We start from the raw sequence: 20,675 nt of genomic DNA, 5'->3' as shown, positions 1-20,675 counted from the left end.
CCATTTTGCCGTCAGCCTCGAATGCCAGTAGTGTTCACAGAGAAGAACGTCATCTTCCCTCCAGTGTTTCCCATTTGAGTTCCCAAAGCACATCTGTGATACTTGCATGTTGTTCAGACCTGCTGGTAAGAATCTAGTCATTCGCCTTCCCTACTAAAGTCCTTACAGGCTCATTCCATTTTGAATTCCTTTTTAATATTACAGCTAGATTTTAAGCAGTGTGACTGTGTCAATCAGCACACTACTAATACTGTATTTGAATATTAAGGATTTGTTTTGCCTACTCATCTGCATTTACCTACACTTTTCTACTTCTAGAGGTAGCTACCATTCATCATGCCAACTACAAATTACATGTAAGTCATCTAGTATTTTACTACAGTCACTCAAACACCATAGAATCACCAGCAAATAGCCACAGACTGCTGCTTACCCTGTCTGCCAGATCAGATTATGTATATAGTAAATAAAAGTGGTCCTACCAGACTTCTACATCTACATCCATACTCCGCAAGCCACCTGACGGTGTGTGGTGGAGGGTACCTTGAGTATCTCTATTGGTTCTCCCTTCCATTCCAGTCTCGTATTGTTCGTGCAAAGAAAGATTGTCGGTATGCCTCTGTGTGGGCTCTAATCTCTCTGATTTTATCCTCATGGTCTCTTCGTGAGATATACATAGGAGGAAGCAATATACTGCTCGACTCCTCGGTGAAGGTATGTTCTCGAAACTTCAACAAAAGCTCATACCGAGCTGCTGAGTGTCTCTCTTGCAGAGTCTTCCACTGGAGTTTATCTATCATCTTCATAACGCGTTCGTGATTACTAAATGATCCTGTAATCAAGTGTGCTGCTCGCCGTTGGATCTTCTCTCTCTCTTCTATTAACCCTATCTGGTACGGATCCCACACCGGTGAGCAGCATTCAAGCAGTGGGTGAACAAGTGTACTCTAACCTACTTCCTTTGTTTTCAGACTGTATTTCCTTAGGATTCTTCCAATGAATCTGTCTGGCATCTGCTATACTGACGATTAATTTTATTTGGTCATTCCATTTTAAATCACTCCTAATGCCTACTCCCAGATAATTTATGGAATTTACTGCTTCCACCTATATTGTAGCTAAATAATAAAGGATCTTTCTTTCTATGTATTCGCAGCACATTACACTTGTCTGCATTTAGATTCAATTGCCATTCCCTGCACCATTTGTCAATTCGTTGCAGATCCTCCTGCATTTCAGTACAATTTTCCATTGTTCCAACCTCTCGATATGCTACAGCATCATCCGCAAAAAGCCTCAGTGAACTTCCGATGTTATCCACAAGGACATTTATATATATTGTGAATAGCAATGGTCCTACGACACTCCCCTTCGGCACACCTAAAATCACTCTTACTTCGGAAGACTTCTCTCCATTGAGAATGACATGCTGCGTTCTGTTATCTAGGAACTCTTCAATTCAATCACACAATTGGTCGGATAGTCCATATGCTCGTACTTTGTTCATTAAACGACTGGGGGGGGGGGGAACTGTATCAAACACCTTGCGAAAGTCAAGAAACATGGCATCTACCTGGGAACCCGTGTCTATGGCCCTCTGAGTCTCGTGGATGAATAGTGCGAGCTGAGTTTCACACGATCGTCTTTTTCGAAACCCGTGCTGATTCCTACAGAGTACATTTCTAGTCGTCATACTCGAACATAATATGTGTTCCTAAATTCTACAACTGATATACATTAAGAGATATAGTTCTGCACATCTGTTCGACATCCCTTCTTGAAAACAGGGATGACCTGTGCCTTTTTCCAATCTTTTGGAATGCTACACTCTTCTAGAGACCTACGGTACACCGCTGCAAGAAGAGGGCAAGTTCCTTCGCGTACTCTGTGTAAAATCGAACTGGTATCCCATCTGATTTTAATTGTTTTTCTATTCCTCTGTCATCTATTTAGATATCTACCATTTTGTCACCTGTGAGGCAATCTAGAGAAGGAACTACAGTGCAGTCTTCCTCTTTGAAACAGCTTTGGAAAAAGACATTTAGTATTTCGGCCTTTAGTCTGTCATCCTCTGTTTCAGTACCATTTTGGTCACAGAGTGTCTGGACATTTTATTTTGATCCACCTACCGCTTTGACATAAGACTTTACGGAAATCGAGGAATATGGAATCGTCTGTTACCCTTCATCCATGATTTGCAGGCTTTCCTGTGAGAAAAGGGCAAGGTGAGTTTCACATGGGAGATGCTTTCTAAAACAATGCTGATTTCTGGACAGAAGCTTTTTCCTCTCAAGGAAATTTATTATATTTGAACTGAGAAAGTGTTCAAATATTCTACAGCAAACCACTGCTAAAGATAGTGGTCTTTAATTTTGCGAGTCCATTCTTCTGCCTATCTTTATGTGCCAACTAACTCCACAGATGACAAAGAAACTGAAGAAATGTATGATGAGATAAAATAAATTATTCAGATAATTAAGGAAAATGAACATTTTATCACACAGTGGTAACTCCAGGTAGGAATATCAACAATGTAGGAAGGACAGATTGCTACTTACTGTGAAGAAGACATGTCAAATTGCAGACAGGCACAATTAAAACACTCACATAAAGCTTTCAGCCACAGCCAACGGCCACTGCCAACTCCAGCATCTGGGGCCGGAATGCAGCCTCATGTGGGACACAAGCAGCAGTCTGCAGGGGGCAGGAAAGCGGAAGGGATAGTAGTGTACAGGTGGGGAGAAAAAAGAGAGGAGTGGACATCAAATCTGGTAGACTGTGGGGGGAAATGCCACAGGAGACCTGTTTGCAGACTATGTCTGGGCAATAGTGCCTGCCTGTGAAGGCCTTAGTGAGACCCTCAGCATACTGAACAAAGGAGTGTTGATCATTGCAGATATGCTGTCCCCTGGTGGACAGGCTATATTCGAGGGATTTTTTGGTCTGAAAGAGATAGCAACTGTCAAACTGCAGGTACTGTTGATGGTTGGTGCATTTAATGTGGACAGAGGTGCAGATGAAGCCATCAGAGTGGAGGTGATCAACATCTAGGAGGGTGGCATGATGGGTTGAGGAGGACCATATGAAGCGGATGGGACAGAAGGTGTTAGGTTCTGAGGGAATGAAGGTAGTGTCATGAAGATATCATCAATGAATCTGAACCAGACTATGGGTTTGGTGTTTTTGGAGTATAGGAAGGTCTCCTGTAGATGGCCCACAAAAATATTGGTGTAGGAGGGTGCCATGTGGTGCCCATGGCTGTGCTGCAGATTTGTTTATATACCTTCCCTTCAAATGAGAAATAGTTGTGGGTTAGGACTAAGTTAGTAAAGTGTATAAGGTAGTGGGTTTGGAGTCTGAAGGATGTTAGGAAAGGTAGTGTTCAGTAGCAGTAAGACACTGGGCATGAGGGATGTTGATGTATAGGGAGGTGCTAGTCTGGATCAGGTGACAGAGGATTTAGGTTCACTCTGTAAAGGATTTACCAGGGAAGACAGCGTGGTTATTGTGGGAGGGCCAGGGAACAGTATCGACAGAGATCCTGGGTAAAGATTGCGTCGGCATCGAGACACACCAATGTTGAATTTGTATCTGTCCTGAGACGCATACCGGCCTCATTTGAACTCTTCTGTTGGGAGAGTTAATTTGGAGTTGGAACGGCTGCTTGGGTCGGGTGCGGGGGCTCATATTGGTGTGGTTCCTGTTGATTCTCTCAGTAGGTGGGGCTATACCAGGCACGGCCTACATCTCAACAGGAAAGGGAAGGGTAAACTGGCTGGGGTAATAGCTGGAAATTTAAGGGGGGGGAGGACTGTCATGAATTGCAAAATACCAGTGGTTACAGGTGTTGGAGCAGCACCTTTTTTAGGATAGGCAAGACAGAAAGATGTCAAGTTCTACGAGAGGTCAGGATTGAAACAAATCTTCAGTTTAGGAAAGAAATTAAACAGCACAATTCTAGCACATTGGATCACCAATCACAACTGTCAATTACAAATTTTCACCAATCACCAGAAATTTTATCTCCACCAAGTTGTATCTCAGTCCTAGGTAATTGCATTGATGAATTAGTCACCCAACCCAGTTGACACAATCTGCCTCTCTGAACACCATGTGACCACTGGTATAGGAACTAGGCCTAAGCACAATGAGAAACTCAAGACAGGAGAGTACTGCAAATGTTAGAATAAGGAAAGGTTCTCATAAAAGTATAATTAAAAATAATGTAAGTATATTTCATCAAAATATTGGGAGTTTAAGGAATAACATAGATGAGCTTCTGATTTGTTTAGAAGATTCAGAAACTGAGGATGAAATAGATATATTATGCCTGTCTGAGCATCACATTGTTACTGATATGGATAAGGTAAATGTAAGTGGATATAAGCTCTCTGCACATGCAATTAGAGAAAATATGGAGAAAGGAGGAGTTGCCATATATGTCAAAAGTTATCATTGCGCAAAAAGTATAGAAACAAAAAAGTTTTGTGCAGAGAAACATATAGAAGCATGTACCTGTGAGCTTAAGTTAAATAAAGGCACATTTATAATTGTAACTGTGTATAGGTCCCCATCAGGAAATTTTCGTCTATTTCTGAAAAATTTTGACTCCTTGTTGTGCTATCTGTCAGACAGGGGGAAGCAAATTATTATTTGTGGGGACTTCAGTGTAGATTCTCTGAAAGAGGGTAATAGGAAAAATGACCTCGGAAGTATTACTCGGTTCTTTCAATTTGACACCCGTTATTGATTTTCCTACTCGGGTGGTAAAGGATAGCAGCTCACTGATAGATAACTTCTTTATAGACCAAGATAAGTTTAACCAGATAAATGCTCAGCCTGTTGAGAATGGTCTTTCTGATCATGGTGCACAGCTAGTTACAATATATGACATAGCTCCATTCAGCAGTACTAAACAGTCCTCCAAAGTAGTACGTTCATTCAACGATTTAACAATTGCAAATTTCAGGGAAAGCCTACAGCAATTAGACTGGGATGAGGTGTACCGTGAACCTGATGCCAATTTAAAATATAATTTATTTCATGACACTTTTGTAAATGCATTTGAAAACTTCTTCCCCAAGAAAATAGTTCAGGTGTACCGTGAACCTGATGCCAATTTAAAATATAATTTATTTCATGACACTTTTGTAAATGCATTTGAAAACTGCTTCCCCAAGAAAATAGTTCAGGTGTACCATGAACCTGATGCCAATTTAAAATATAATTTATTTCATGACACTTTTGTAAATGCATTTGAAAACTGCTTCCCCAAGAAAATAGTTATACTCGGAAGAAACCATGTAACAAACCATGGCTCACTAAGGGTATAAAAATATCTTGTAACTGGAATAGAGAAATGTATCTGACGGCAAGAAAGAGTAGTGACACAAAAACTATCAAACATTATAAAAACTACTGTGCTATATTAAGAAAGGTTATTAAAAAATCCAGAAGTATGTGTATCATGTCTGAAATCAGCAACTCTGATAATAAAATTAAAACAATTTGGAATATTATTAAAAGAGAAACAGGTCAACCAAGAGCACAGGAAGACAGTATTACCATCAAATTGAATGAAAACTTTACAAATAAAAAGTCAGAAGTTGAAAACATTTTTAATAATCATTTTCTAAATGTTGTGGATATAGTAGGATCCAGGTGTTCATTAGAAGATGCTAGGCAGTTAATGGAAGAGGCCATACCTATGCAATTTGATACAATTGAAATCTTACCCACTTCTCCCTCTGAAATTAGGAAAATAATACACTTGCTTAAAAGCAAAAACTCACATGGAATTGATGGCATTTCCAGCAAAATACTAAAAGCTTGTTCTCAACAGATAAGTAAGATTCTCAGCCACCTGTGTAATAGCTCTCTGGAACAGGGCATTTTCCCTGATAGACTGAAATATGCTATTGTTATACCTTTGCATAAAAAAGGGGATAGATCTGATGTCAACAATTACCGTTCAGTCTCTCTTCTAACAGCTTTATCCAAAATTTTTGAGAAAGTAATGTATTCAAGAGTAGCTTCACGTATCTGTAAAAATGAAGTACTAACAAAATGTCAGTTTGATTTCCAGAAAGGTTTTTCAACAGAAAATGCCATATATGCTTTCACCAATCAAATTTTGAATGATCTGAATAACCGAACACCACCCATTGGGATTTTTTGTGATCTCTCAAAGGCTTTTGATTGTGTAAATCATGAAATTCTGCTAGGCAAGCTCAAGTATTGTGGCATGAGTGGGACAGTGCACAAATGGTTTAATTCATACCTAACTGGAAGAGTGCAGAAAGTTGAAATAAGCAGTTCTCATAATATGCAAAGATCAGTGCATTCCTCAAACTGGTGAACTATCAAGAATGGGGTTCCACAAGGGTCGGTCTTGGGTCATTCGTTGTTCTTAATATATATTAATGACTTGCCATTCTATATTCATGAAGAGGCAAAGTTAGTTCTCTTTGCTGATGATACAAGTATAGTAATCACACCTGACAAACAAGAATTAACTGATGAAATTGTCAATAATGTGTTTCAGAAAATTACTAAGTGGTTCCTTGTAAACGGACTCTCACTGAATTTTGATAAGACACAGTACATACACTTCCGTACAGTAAATGGTATGACACCATTAATAAATATAGACCTAGATCAGAAGTATATACCTTCGGGAGGACGACGGTTCAATCCCGCGTCCGGCCATCCTGATTTAGGTTTTCCGTGATTTCCCTAAATCACTCCAGGCAAATGCCGGGATGGTTCCTCTGAAAGGGCACGACCGACTTCCTTCCCCATCCTTCCCTAATCCGATGAGACCGATGACCACGCTGTCTGGTCTCCTTCCCCAAAATCCAACCAACCAGAAGCATATAGCTAAGGTAGAATATTCAAAATTTTTAGGTGTGTCCATTGATGAGAGATTAAATTGGAAGAAACACATTGATGATCTGCTGAAACGTTTGAGTTCAGCTACTTATGCAATAAAGGTCATTGCAAATTTTGGTGATAAACATCTTAGTAAATTAGCTTACTACGGCTATTTTCACTCATTTCTTGCATATGGCATCATATTTTGGGGTAATTCATCACTGAGGAATAAAGTATTTATTGCACAAAAATGTGTAATCAGAATAATAGCTGGAGTCCACCCAAGGTCATCCTGCAGACATATATTTAAGGATCTAGGGATATTCACAGTAGCTTCTCAGTATATATAGTCTCTTATGAAATCTGTTATTAACAACCAAATCCAATTCAAAAGTAATAGCAGTGTGCATAACTACAATACTAGGAGAAAGGATGATCTTCACTATTCAAGATTAAATCTAACTTTGGCACAGAAAGGGGTGAATTATTCTGCCACTAAAGTCTTTGGTCACTTACGAAATAGTATAAAAAGTCTGACAGATAACCAACAAGTATTTAAGAAGAAATTAAAAGAATTTCTGAATGACAACTCCTTCTACTCCATAGAGGAATTTTTAGATACAAATTAAGAAAAAAAGAAAAAAAACGAACAAAAAATTATAAAAAAAGTTTAAAAAAATTAAAAAAAAAACAAAAAATAAAAAAAGTTGTTATATTAACTTAATTATGTTGTTAAATTAACTTAATTATGTCATGTATTGGAAAATTTGACTCGTTCCACATCATTACGAAATATCATATTCATGATCCATGGAACTAGTATTAATCTAATCTAATCTAATCTAATCTAGGTGACATCAACAAGACACGTAGGGATCCAGGAGGTAAAGGGTGGGGATGGTGGAGAGTCGGTGAAGGAATGGGTTGGTGTCTTCGCTGTGGGAGGCTAGATTACAGGCAATTGTTTGGAGGTGTTGGTCAGTGAGGGCTGAGATTCTTTCAGTGGGGTCACAATAACCAGCCACAATGGGGCGTCCAGGATTGTTGGGTTTGTGGATTTTGGGAATCATGTAGAAGGTGGGTGTGTGGGGTGTCATAGGTTTGAGGAGGGAATTGGATTCATGGAAGATGTTCTGGGGAGGCCCTAAAGCTTTAAGCAGGGACTGGAGTTTGTGTTGGACTTGTGGGATGGGAGCACTCTTGCAAAGTTTATAGGTGGAGGAGTCAGATAATTGTTGGAGGCCTTTGCCAAGTAGTCACTGCGATTTGAAACAGCAGTGGTAGAACCTTTGTCTGCAGGTAGGATGATTAAGTCAGGATTCGTTTTGATGTTGTGTATGGCTGTTCTTTCTTCTACTGAAATGTTGGTGTTTTGAAGAAGGGACCTAGGCAAGGATGGTGAGGCTAAGTTGGAGGTAAGGATTTCCCGGAAGGTGACCAATAGGTGGTTAGGCGGGAGGGGGAGAGGGGGGTAGGATCACAGTTGGATTGTGGTATGAACTGGAGGAGGCAGGGTTCACTATTGGAATTAGGGTGGTTTTGGTTTGAGGTATTGGCAGCAAAGAAGTGCTTCCATTGCAGGGATTGGGAAAAGGAAAGTAGGACTCTGAAAAGTCCAGCATGGTTAAACTTGAGTGTATGGCTAAAGATGAGGCCTTTGGATACAACTGAAACTTCTGTGAAGCTGAGGGTTTTGGTGGAAAGGTTAACAACAGTGTTATGGGAACATTTTGACTCTGAATTTGGTGCAGAGTTTGTAGAGAGTTTTGGGAGATGTGGCAAGTTGAAAAAGTCAGCTAGGCAGGGTTTAGCTACTATGAGGGATGGATGAGGAGGAGCACTGTGGGTGCAATAGGGGTTGGATGGTGTAGCTCCAAGGTGGCAGTAGGATGTCAGCATGTTGGATAGCTTATGCAAGTTGTGTCTGGAATACCCCTCCTGGTTCTGGAGAGCAAGTAATTCAATTTCACTGATGTCATATACGGAGCAGGGATTGCAGAGTAGTAGTACCTTGTGGAGGGAGCAGAGGTGATTCTGGAATGCCTGTGCCATGGAGATGTGTTTTTGCAGTACCAGGTTTGTGAGCACCAGGGATTGGCGAAATCTGAAAAGGTGTAGCAGGGTTGGGGTCCAGAGAAAGGAATCTTTACAGTTAGGCTGTTTGGGGAGATTCCACGGTTTAGGCAACATTTGGGAAACAGCATGGTGGACTGGTTTTTAGCCAGGGAAAGGGATACTTTCCTGAACTGGTGCAGAAAGATGAAGCAAGGGTCGATTGTGGCAGGAATGGTGTAAAGGAAATGGGAATGATGCAGAAACGGCAATTCTATTTCCCCACGCCCTGACCCACAACCTCCTGACAGTATGTCTGTTGGCAGTCTGGTCCCTGCAAACTCCACCAGACATCATTTGTCTCTCTCCCCATCCGTACACTATTATCGCTTCCCTTTCCCCTCCCCCTACCCTCCAGATTGCTGCTTGCATCCCACATAACATTGCATTCTGGCCTGAGATGCTGGAGTAGGTAGTTGTGTGTGCGTGAGGTATGCTTGCTTGTGTGTGTGTGTGTGTGTGTGTGTGTGTGTGTGTGTGTGTGTGTGTGTGTCTTTTAGTGTCAAAGGCTGTGGCTGAAAGCTTTATGTGAGTGTCTTTTAATTGTGCCTGTTTGCAGGGGACATATCTTCTTTACGGTAAGTAGCAGTCTGTCTTTTCCTGCATTGTTGGAGATGTAAATTTAATTGTGATGTGTGACTGGAATTTGACAGTAAGAAAAGGAAGAGAAGGAAAAATAGTAGATGAATATGAAATTGGGGGAAAGGAGTAAAAGAGGAAGCCGCCTGGTAGAAATTTGCACAGAGCACAATTTAATCGTCGCTAGCACTTGGTTTAAGAATCATGGAAGAAGGCTGTACATGGTAAGAGACCTTCAAAGGTTTCAGATTGATTACATAATGGTAAGACATGGATTTTGGAATCAAATTGTAGATTGTAAGACATTTACAGGGGCAGAAGTGGACTTGGGCCCCAATTTATTGGTTATGAACTGTAGACTTAAACTGAGAAAATTGATAAAAGGTATGAATTTAAGGAGACAAGACCTGGATAGGTTGAAAGAACAAGAGGTCATTGAGAGTTTCAGAGGGAGCGTTAGACAATGATTGAATAGAACAGGGAAAGGAATACAGTAGAAGACGAATGGGAATCTTTGAGAGATGAAATAGCGAAAGCAGCAGAGGATGAAATAGGTAAAAAGATAAGGTGTAATAGAAATCCTTGGATAACACAGGAGACATTGAATTTAATTGATGATAGGAGAAAATATAAAAATATAGCAAATGAAGCAGTTGACAGGGAATGCATTTGTAGACTTAGAGAAAGTTTTGACAGTGCTGACTGGAATACTCTCTTTGACATTCTGAAGGCAGCAGGGGTAAAATACAGGAGTGAAATGCTATTTACACCTTCTACAGGAACTAGATGGCAGTTACAGGAGACGAGGGACATGAAAGGGAAGCAGTGGTTGAGAAGGGAGTGAGACGGGGATGTAGCCTATCCCCATTAACATTCAATCTGTACATAGAGCAAGCAGTAAAGGAAAGCGAAGAAAATTGGGGTAGGAATTAAAGATCAGGGAGAAGAAATAAAAACTTTGAGCTTTGCTGATGACATTGCCATTCTGTCAGAGGCAGAAAATGACTTAGAAGAGCAGTTGAACAGAATGGAGAGTATCTTAAAAGGAGGATATAAGATGAACATCAACAAAAACAAAACAAGGATGATGGCATGTAGTCAGCTTAAATCAGGTGATGCTGAGGGAATTATATTAGTAAATGACACACATAAAATAGTAGACAAGTTTTACTATTTGGACAGCAAAATAACAGTTATGGCTGAAGTTAGAGAGGATATAAAATGTAGACTGGCAGTGACAAGAAAAGCATTTCTAAAGAGGAGTAATTTGTTAATATCGAATATAAAGTGTTAGTAACTTTTTTTCTGAAAATATTTGTGTGGAGTAGTAGCCATGTATGGAAGTGAAACATGGATGATAAACAGAATAGACAAAAGAGAATAGAAGCTTCTGAAATATGGTGCTGTAGAAGAATGCTAAAGATTAGATGGATATATCATGTAATATAATAACTGAATAGAATTGAGGAGAAAGGAAATTTGTGGTGCAACATTACTAGAAGAGTGGATTCGTGTGTGGACACAGTCTGAGATCTCAAGGGATCACCAATTTAATATTAGAGGGAAGTGTGAGGGGTAAAAATCATAGAGGGAGACCAGGAGATGAATACAGTAAGCAGTTTAGAAGGACATGGGTAACAGTAGTTATTCACAGGCTTGCACAGGTTAGAGTAGCATGGAGGGCCACATAATACCACTCTGCAGAGAGAAGACAACCACAGGTAACACCGTATGATCTGGCTGCAGATTTGACAACAGTATTATCAATACTAGCTTTTACCCACAACTGCACATGCTTATCAGTAGTTTTGTTATGATGAGTATGCAACAAATAGTGTGGAAGTATGGACTGTTACATATCAAGATGGCGTCCGGTGCAGTTGGTTATAGTGAGAAAGTGAACAAAAGTTGTAGTTGTGCGGTGAAAAATGGAACAATAGTAAATTATAACTGTGAAATAGTGAAGCTAAATGAATGTGTATAAAGTGTGCAATTAATTGTAGATGTACTAATGCAGGACACTGTGCATTTAGAAAATGAAAATACCGAACTGAAAAAGGCGCGTAATGTCCCGATTGTCAAAGCAAGTAAAACACAGAACTGGGAGCAAAGGACTAGCATGATCACAGAAGAAAGTAGTGAAAAGGTGATAAGTACAACAAATGGAATGAACTGTGGCAATAAAAGCAGTTTCAGTGTCCTACCTACAATAAACAAGTGCTCTGAAATGGATATAAAGTCCGAAACAACAAGGCAACAGATGTTTACTAGGCTAAAAAGGCTTGGTCGTGTGAAACCTAGTGACTGTAGAAATCCTGCGGTAACGAATAACCATTTTCATGCACTAGATTCAGATATAAATGTGGAATCCACGGAGAACTATGACAACAACAACAACAACAACAACAACAACACGCCGAATCTATACAGTTACAAGCACATGAGTGGAAACTACCGCAAGAAAAGTGAAGACAAACTCAAAGTGAAAATATTCTCTGATAGCAATGGACGTGAAATTGCAAAAATACTACGTTACAGCCATTGTATACCAGCAACTAGTATTGTCAAACCAGGTGCACCCATTTAAGAACTCTTTAGAAACATAGAAACTGAAAATGATCGTCATATTGTCATCATAGCTGGAGCCAATAATGTCTATAAAAGTAATCTCCACAGTGCAACATGAAACCTTAAGGCAATACTAAATTCAACAGAAGAGAAAGCAATTTTTGTAGTCAGAATTCCACATAGGCATGACCTTTTGGAATGGTCATGTGTGAACGTGGAAATCCTAAAAGCAAACAGGTAATACTCAAAGATTTGCAGGGCCTACCAAAATGTATATTTTATAAGCCTGGACTCCTTGCAAAGAGACTGTTACATGAGACATGGCATGCAACTCAATAACAGATGCAACTGTGCCAAAACATCAGCATGATACCAAAAGCATCTGACGACCAAGAAATAATTGCTGTTCTTCCATTCCTTCCTTGACTCAAGCAGAGCATGAAGAAATGATTACTTCTTAAGCGGCATTAGAGGTGGAAGCAGCAACTGTACTTGCACACATAACAAATGCTGCAGTAGCAGTACCTACCACACTTCATCTACAGGATTCAACAGCAGCAGAAGGTGAAGCAACATCTACATCTCCATAGTCACCAGTTGCCACAACAATGCCTGCAGCAGCAGCACCTACCTCACTTCATCAGCAGTATTCAACAGCAGAAGCAACAACCACATCTCCACAGTCACCAGATGCCACAACAGTGCCTCCACACACCATAACAGCAGTTCCATCAATTCCTGTAATAGCAACCTCACCTACAATATCATCACAAGGAGGGAAGATTAGGCATACAGTGGTAGATGTGCTACCACTCCAAGTGAACAATTTTTTAGTAAAAGGCAACAAGAGGCATAAATACAAAAGATAAGCCTTGTAAAAGGTTTGAAAACCAATCACCATAGTGTTCAGTGTGTAAGCAATAAGAGTGTGGATCTTAAAATATGTTACCTTAACATTCAAGGACTGAAAGATAAAGAACTTAATCATTTATTTATTTATTTATTGTTCCATGGTCATGGAACAAGTCAGTACATGAAATTATAACACGATATTAGAAACAGATAAAATGAAATATAAGAAAAACATATTCAGGTGACAAGTCATAAATTTAAATAAAGAAAATCAACAATGTAACACTGGAATTTGCTTAATAAATGAGTTTGGTCTTAATAACAAGTTTGATATTTTTTGTCTGAGCGAACACTGGGCTAATGAGAATGAACTTGCAGTTACCAAATGTGACTACTTTAGTATAGTAAATAGCTACTGTAGGAAAGAGCACATTAGAAGTGGTGAGGCAATTTATACCAACCACTCAGTTGCACAATAACCAAACTTGATCTAAATTCCTTGTATGATGAACAGCACTTTGAAGTTACGGGTATAATCATTAATAGTCATAAGCTAACAGTAGTATCCATGTACAGATTACCAAAGGGAAGCATTAACGTGTTTTTAGAAAAAATGAACATGCTACTGAGTGAATTAAGTAATATTAAATGGCCACCCTATGATATTGCAATAGGGGGTGATTTGAATGCTGATTTTGATGTTACTAAGTATAAGGGTAGTGTTGCAGAACTAGAAAACTTACTAAGACAATACAATTTACATCATGTCAATAACAGGCCCACAAGAAACAAAGCATGTTTAGGTAACATCTTTGTAAACGTAAAGACCACTGAAAACACATGCAAAGTTGTACTGCTTCCATTCTCAGACCATGACTCTGTATCCCTAAATTATCAAGTAAAATTCCCCTCAGTAGGAACAGAGACTGGTTTGGCCATGGTAGTGTCAGTGGACATTACACATCAAGTAATGACCCACCAGCCAAAATAATATTTTATAGATTTCTTAACACATTCTTGATCCTATTTAACCATAGTATTCCCATAAAGAAAATCAAAATAACAGACAGCAGCCACTAATCCAGGTCTCAAAACAGACAAAATATGTGGTACACTAAACAGCTGACAGATAAAAAAAAAAAAGGTAGTTTTGTTACTGTACAACATATACAATAGTATGAAATCTGACTATGCAAAATCAGCCTATGTGGAATGCAGGAATGAATACAAAAAAGTCATCCTGCAAGCCAATGCCAACAGCATATATAATTCCACCAATAAATGCAAAACTGCTTGGGAAATAATTAACAGTGCTGCCAAAGGTGCTAAAAAAGACAAAATTAACATCCCACCTCAAACACTCAATGAGTTTCTTATTAATTCAGTGAAAGAAATAGGAGATACAATTTTCAAACCAGATATTAGTCCATCAGGGTTTCTCTCTCAAAATTGGGGTACACAGTCACCAAACACAAGCATGCTAACCTTCTTCGAAGTATCCCCTAGATTTGTACAAGGGGTCATAAAACAACTGAAATCATCTGATAGCTTAGATATATATGACATATCATGCAACCAGCTAAAGAAGTGTGTGATTGCATTCTGTATCCTTTAACCCATTGCATAAACAAGTGCTTACTTGAGGGATATTTTCCTGATGAATTAAAATTGTCTAGAATCGTCCCAGTATACAGAAAGGGAGATAAAGACTCTTCATATAGTTACAGGCCTATTTCAATAGTACCCACATTCTTGTAGGTAATAAAATGCATCATGTACCTGCAATTATCATCTCACTTTGATAACCTAGGAATAATTGATGTTACACAATATGGGTTTAGGAAGAATCTGTCAACCATTGATGCAATCGACACTGTAGTCAGTTACATCCTCAAAGTTTTTGAGGACAAAGGCTTTGCTCAGGTCTCATTCTGTGACCTAAGCAAGACCTTTGACCGTGTTGAGCACACACCACTACTAGAGAAGCTAGAATTCTATGGTATCAAAGGAAACAGTCTGACTATTAAAAGCTTATCTCAATAACCATAAACAGGTAGTTTGTGTTGGTAAGGAAATGTCAAACATGGGAAATGTTAAAGTAGGTGTGCCTCAGGGATCTGTACTGGGCCCCTTCTTGTTTCTGATAATGATCAATGACCTCCCCTCGTTTATTAGATCCACCACTGTATTGTATGCAGATGATATGACTTTTCTACATAGCAGTAACAATCTTAAAGATCTTAAAACCTGTGCTGAAAATACACTCACTTACACAGCATATTGGTTCAGAGCAAATGGTTTCTTGCTAAATGAACATGAGACCGCAGATGATCTTCACTCTAAGAGACAAGCCACTATCTGATGACCCTAGTTCTGTTAAATTACTGGGAGTTTATTTAGACGAAAAGTTGTCCTGGGGCCAGCATGTAAACTATATTAGTAGAAAGCTATCTAGAGTAATTTATTTATTAAGACAACTCAGAAATTGTGTGCCTGAAACATAAGTCAGATCATCTTATTTTGCATTTTTCCAAAGTATAATATCCTACTGCATTATCTCATGGGGTAATTGTAGTCATATACATGACATCCTATTATTGCCGAAGAAAGCCATTGGGATAAATACAAATTCTTCACATAGGGTCCACGGCAAACCCTTATTTACTGAACAAAAATTTATGATGGTAATAAACCAGTGTGTGTGTGTGTGTGTGTGTGTGTGTGTGTGTGTGTGTGTGTGTGTGTGTGTGTGTGTGTCTGCTTGTGTCTGTGTATGTGCGGATGGATATGTGTGTGTGTGCGAGTGTATACCTGTCCTTTTTTCCCCCTAGGGTAAGTCTTTCCGCTCCCGGGATTGGAATTACTCCTTACCCTCTCCCTTAAAACCCACATCCTTTCGTCTTTCCCTCTCCTTCCCTCTTTCCTGACGAAGCAACCATTGGTTGCGAAAGCTAGAATTTTGTGTGTATGTATCAACACAGATGATGTGACTTACGAATGAAAGTGCTGGCAGGTCGATAGACACACAAACAAACACAAACATACACATGAAATTCAAGCTTTCGCAACAAACTGTTGCCTCATCAGGAAAGAGGGAAGGAGAGGGAAAGACGAAAGGATGTGGGTTTTAAGGGAGAGGGTAAGGAGTCATTCCAATACCGGGAGCAGAAAGACTTACCTTAGGGGGAAAGAAGGGGTATACACGCACACACACACATCCATCCGCACATACACCAATTTCATGTGCTTGAATTTCATGTGTTTGTTTGTGTTTGTTTGTGTGTCTATCGACCTGCCAGCACTTTCGTTCGGTAAGTCACATCATCTGTATTTTTAGATATATTTTTCCCACGTGGAATGTTTCCCTCTTTGCCTTTACAAATGTCTGCTTGTGTCTGTGTATGTGCGGATGGATATGTGTGTGTGCGAGTGTATATCTGTCCTTGTATCCCCCTAAGGTAAGTCTTTCCGCTCCCGGGATTGGAATGACTCCTTACCCTCTCCCGTAAAACCCACATCCTTTCGTCTTTCCCTCTCCTTCCCTCTTTCCTGATGAAGCAACCGTTGGTTGCGAAAGCTTGGATTTTGTGTGTGAATTTGTGTTTGTTTGTGTGTCTATCGACGTGCCAGCGCTTTCGTTTGGTAAGTCACATCATCTTTGTTTTTAGGTATATTTTTCCCATGTGGAATGTTTCCCTATATATATATATATATATATATATAGACACACACACACACACACACACACACACACACACCCACACACTCTCCTGGAAATGGAAAAAAGAACACATTGACACCGGTGTGTCAGACCTACCGTACTTGCTCCGTACACTGCGAGAGGGCTGTACAAGCAATGATCACACGCACGGCACAGCGGACACACCAGGAACCGCGGTGTTGGCCGTCGAATGGCGCTAGCTGCGCAGCATTTGTGCACCGCCGCCGTCAGTGTCAGCCAGTTTGCCGTGGCATACGGAGCTCCATCGCAGTCTTTAACACTGGTAGCATGCCGCGACAGCGTGGACGTGAACCGTATGTGCAGTTGACGCACTTTGAGCGAGGGCGTATAGTGGGCATGCAGGAGGCCGGGTGGACGTACCGCCGAATTGCTCAACACGTGGGGCGTGAGGTCTCCACAGTACATCGATGTTGTTGCCAGTGGTCGGCGGAAGGTGCACGTGCCCGTCGACCTGGGACCGGACCGCAGCGACGCACGGATGCACGCCAAGACCGTAGGATTCTACGCAGTGCCGTAGGGGACCGCACCGCAACTTCCCAGCAAATTAGGGACACTGTTGCTCCTGGGGTATCGGCGAGGACCATTCGCAACCGTCTCCATGAAGCTGGGCTACGGTCCCGCACACCATTAGACCGTCTTCCGCTCACGCCCCAACATCGTGCAGCCTGCCTCCAGTGGTGTCGCGACAGGCGTGAATGGAGGGACGAATGGAGACGTGTCGTCTTCAGCGATGAGAGTCGCTTCTGCCTTGGTGCCAATGATGGTCGTATGCGTGTTTGGCGCCGTGCAGGTGAGCGCCACAATCAGGACTGCATACGACCGAGGCACACAGGGCCAACACCCGGCATCATGGTGTGGGGAGCGATCTCCTACACTGGCCGTACACCACTGGTGATCGTCGAGGGGACACTGAATAGTGCACGGTACATCCAAACCGTCATCGAACCCATCGTTCTACCATTCCTAGACCGGCAAGGGAACTTGCTGTTCCAACAGGACAATGCATGTCCGCATGTATCCCGTGCCACCCAACGTGCTCTAGAAGGTGTAAGTCAACTACCCTGGCCAGCAAGATCTCCGGATCTGTCCCCCATTGAGCATGTTTGGGACTGGATGAAGCGTCGTCTCACGCGGTCTGCACGTCCAGCACGAACGCTGGTCCAACTGAGGCGCCAGGTGGAAATGGCATGGCAAGCCGTTCCACAGGACTACATCCAGCATCTCTACGATCGTCTCCATGGGAGAATAGCAGCCTGCATTGCTGCGAAAGGTGGATATACACTGTACTAGTGCCGACATTGTGCATGCTCTGTTGCCTGTGTCTATGTGCCTGTGGTTCTGTCAGTGTGATCATGTGATGTATCTGACCCCAGGAATGTGTCAATAAAGTTTCCCCTTCCTGGGACAATGAATTCACGGTGTTCTTATTTCAATTTCTAGGAGTATATATATAATGCCTTAATCTATACAAGGAAGAACCTACAAGATGTAAAACAGAGAGAAAATGTACATTGTTACAATATAAGATGCATCAAACACATATACATGCCTTACCACAGATTATCAGTATCAATAAATAGCTATGAAGTCACAGGGCACAAAATATTTAATAAGCTGCCACATGCTATACAGGATCTTCCTGAACGTACATTCAAAGAAAGACTGTATGAATGGTTAATTGCCCACCCGTTCTATGACATCAATGAATTCTTCAACTGTAAAATGCAGTAATCCAATAGATGACCCACTGTACATTTATTGTAACATAAGTTAAAATATTTCAGTAGTCAATACGTTATCACACTGTATTGCAAATTGTATCTTCATTTGACGTCAATTTCTGTAATGGCCTAAAGGTAATAAAATCTATATTATTATTATTATTATTATTATTATTATTATACTCATTGAAAATTGTAAAAGCATTGTATTATTTTCTCTGAATCGTATCACGTAGCAAATGTCAGCCAACTAAAGTATTTTCACAAGTATGTCAAAAGTCAAAGAGTAAATAGCTATTTCAAAAAGTGAATATTTTTCCTTTGTTCACATAATATTCTTTGAACCAATAAGTACCTCATGCTACATTGTTTCTAAAGTAGCCTGTGTTCTTCCTCAGGGTGGAGAACTCTTTTCAGACAGACAGACAGACATAACATTTTTACAGATTTATTATTAGTACAGATTACACTGGACTCTGTAATTATATGAATCACATCTGAGGATTATGAAGTATATTTTCTTTGGTTGCTTCCAAGACTGTGCTAGTTTTTTCCCCCTTGCGGGCAAAACATAGGAGATGCATGATACAGCCCCACAGTTGGTAAAGTAAAAAGAAACTATAGGAAATGTCCTGATGTTTTGTATGCAGGTAGTCCTGGAATTTCAGATGAAGTTTGCCCTTGGCTTCACCTCTTGCAGCGAATACATGAAAATGATTTTTTGGGGTGTTCATAATCCATAACACTGTTTTTAGGCCTCCTGATGAATGAAGTGTATTTTTCAAGGAGATTTATGTCAAAGGAAGTTCCCAATGGGAGCGTTGATGATATGACATGAAGCTTGGTTGCTTTAAAGTTAGATCCTTGAATAGGCTAGTATATAGTTGCCAAAGATTTGTGATGAGAAGAAATGTTTTACATACCTATAAACTGGCCAGAAGAAAAGGGGGGAGGGGCTTTGCACCACGTGCATGTGTGTAAATGTGTTTAGACTTAATTTCAAAGGGATCAGGAAATGAATAAATAAGCTTCATGAAACTAAACGAAGTAAGTCTAATGTGAAATAAAAACAAAACATTAGCAAAAGTAAAGGCAGAAGTCCAGAAGTGCAAATCTTTGGACATCCATGAAACCAAAATCTGTTTCAGCTTGACATTCAATACAGTGTTGTTCCACCTTGTGCAGTATAACATTCTGAAGTCTTCTTTGGCATGGATGTTGCTACTCAGTTCTGTCTCATTCTTACGTGGTGACCCCCTTTGGATTTTACAGTACATCAGGAGGGTTTCTGCAATGCCACATTGTAAATTTCAGTGGGTTCAAGCATTCATCATCAGGTTCAGGTCAGAGATGCCACAGCCCATTTCACTCGGTCGATCTCGGCCTCATGTAGGAAGGTGATAACAAGGTGGGTACAGTGTGCTTATGCATTATAGTCTGGAAACATAAACCAATTGCCAAAATGTAGGTCTGAAAAATCTGTTGGAGGGTCCTGTCCTGAAACCATGGTTCTCAAAATATGCTTGATAGTGGGGAAACATGTCTGACATATGCACATGATACCAGCTGAAAATGTGACTGACTCAGCACCATGCCAAACATGTGTAACTGCATGTTTGAAATGTGTGTTTGTATGTGGCTCTCTGCACACACTTTCACACAATCACAAAAATCTTACACTCATTGATGAAGGGAATGTGACACCATCAATTCAGGTCTATTCCAAATGTTCCATTGCCCATTTCCTTTGTGTGTTATGGCACTGGCAGATTTGTATTGTTTTGTTTTGGATACCTAGAAGCCAAATTACCCACGTGGATATAATTGCATACACTATTGCTTGACACAACCCACCAAGTTGCCTCCAAAAAGGCAGCATGCAGGTCTATTGTAATCTCCTCCTCATACCTGTGAGCGATAATTTGTAGATAGTGGTCATCAGCTGGTGTGGTTGTCCCTTACGAGGCAGACCTTCAACATTTTGTCTCTCATGATAGTTGCTGAATATGTGATGTACACCAGTTCTGTGAGCAATTTCCCATTCTGCCAATCCATCTTTCTGTAAAGTGACTGTGTGTGCACTGTCTAAGATTGAAATGACCTTTTGAGGCATGCTGACACACTGAACAATATACACGGGTTGCCTTGTTCCATTCACAAGTGTAGGTATAGTGTGCTCTGCTGAACTACACTGAGAACCCAAGTTGACTTTTACCTTCTATAGCACA

The 20,675-nt window shown here is 40.4% G+C and overlaps 1 protein-coding gene across 1 annotated transcript in view; it reads left to right on the top strand.

The window, feature by feature from the left end:
• LOC126412189 (AP-3 complex subunit beta-2) overlaps positions 1 to 20,675 on the top strand; it is a 255,075-nt gene that overhangs the window by 110,820 nt on the left and 123,580 nt on the right. The gene's annotated exons all lie outside the window — the stretch shown is intronic.

Source organism: Schistocerca serialis, chromosome 7 (genome assembly GCF_023864345.2).
Source record: "Schistocerca serialis cubense isolate TAMUIC-IGC-003099 chromosome 7, iqSchSeri2.2, whole genome shotgun sequence".
NCBI classification, from domain to species: domain Eukaryota; kingdom Metazoa; phylum Arthropoda; class Insecta; order Orthoptera; family Acrididae; genus Schistocerca; species Schistocerca serialis.
Note: the sequence above shows the minus strand (reverse complement) of the source record. Positions and strands in the feature narration are given on the sequence as shown.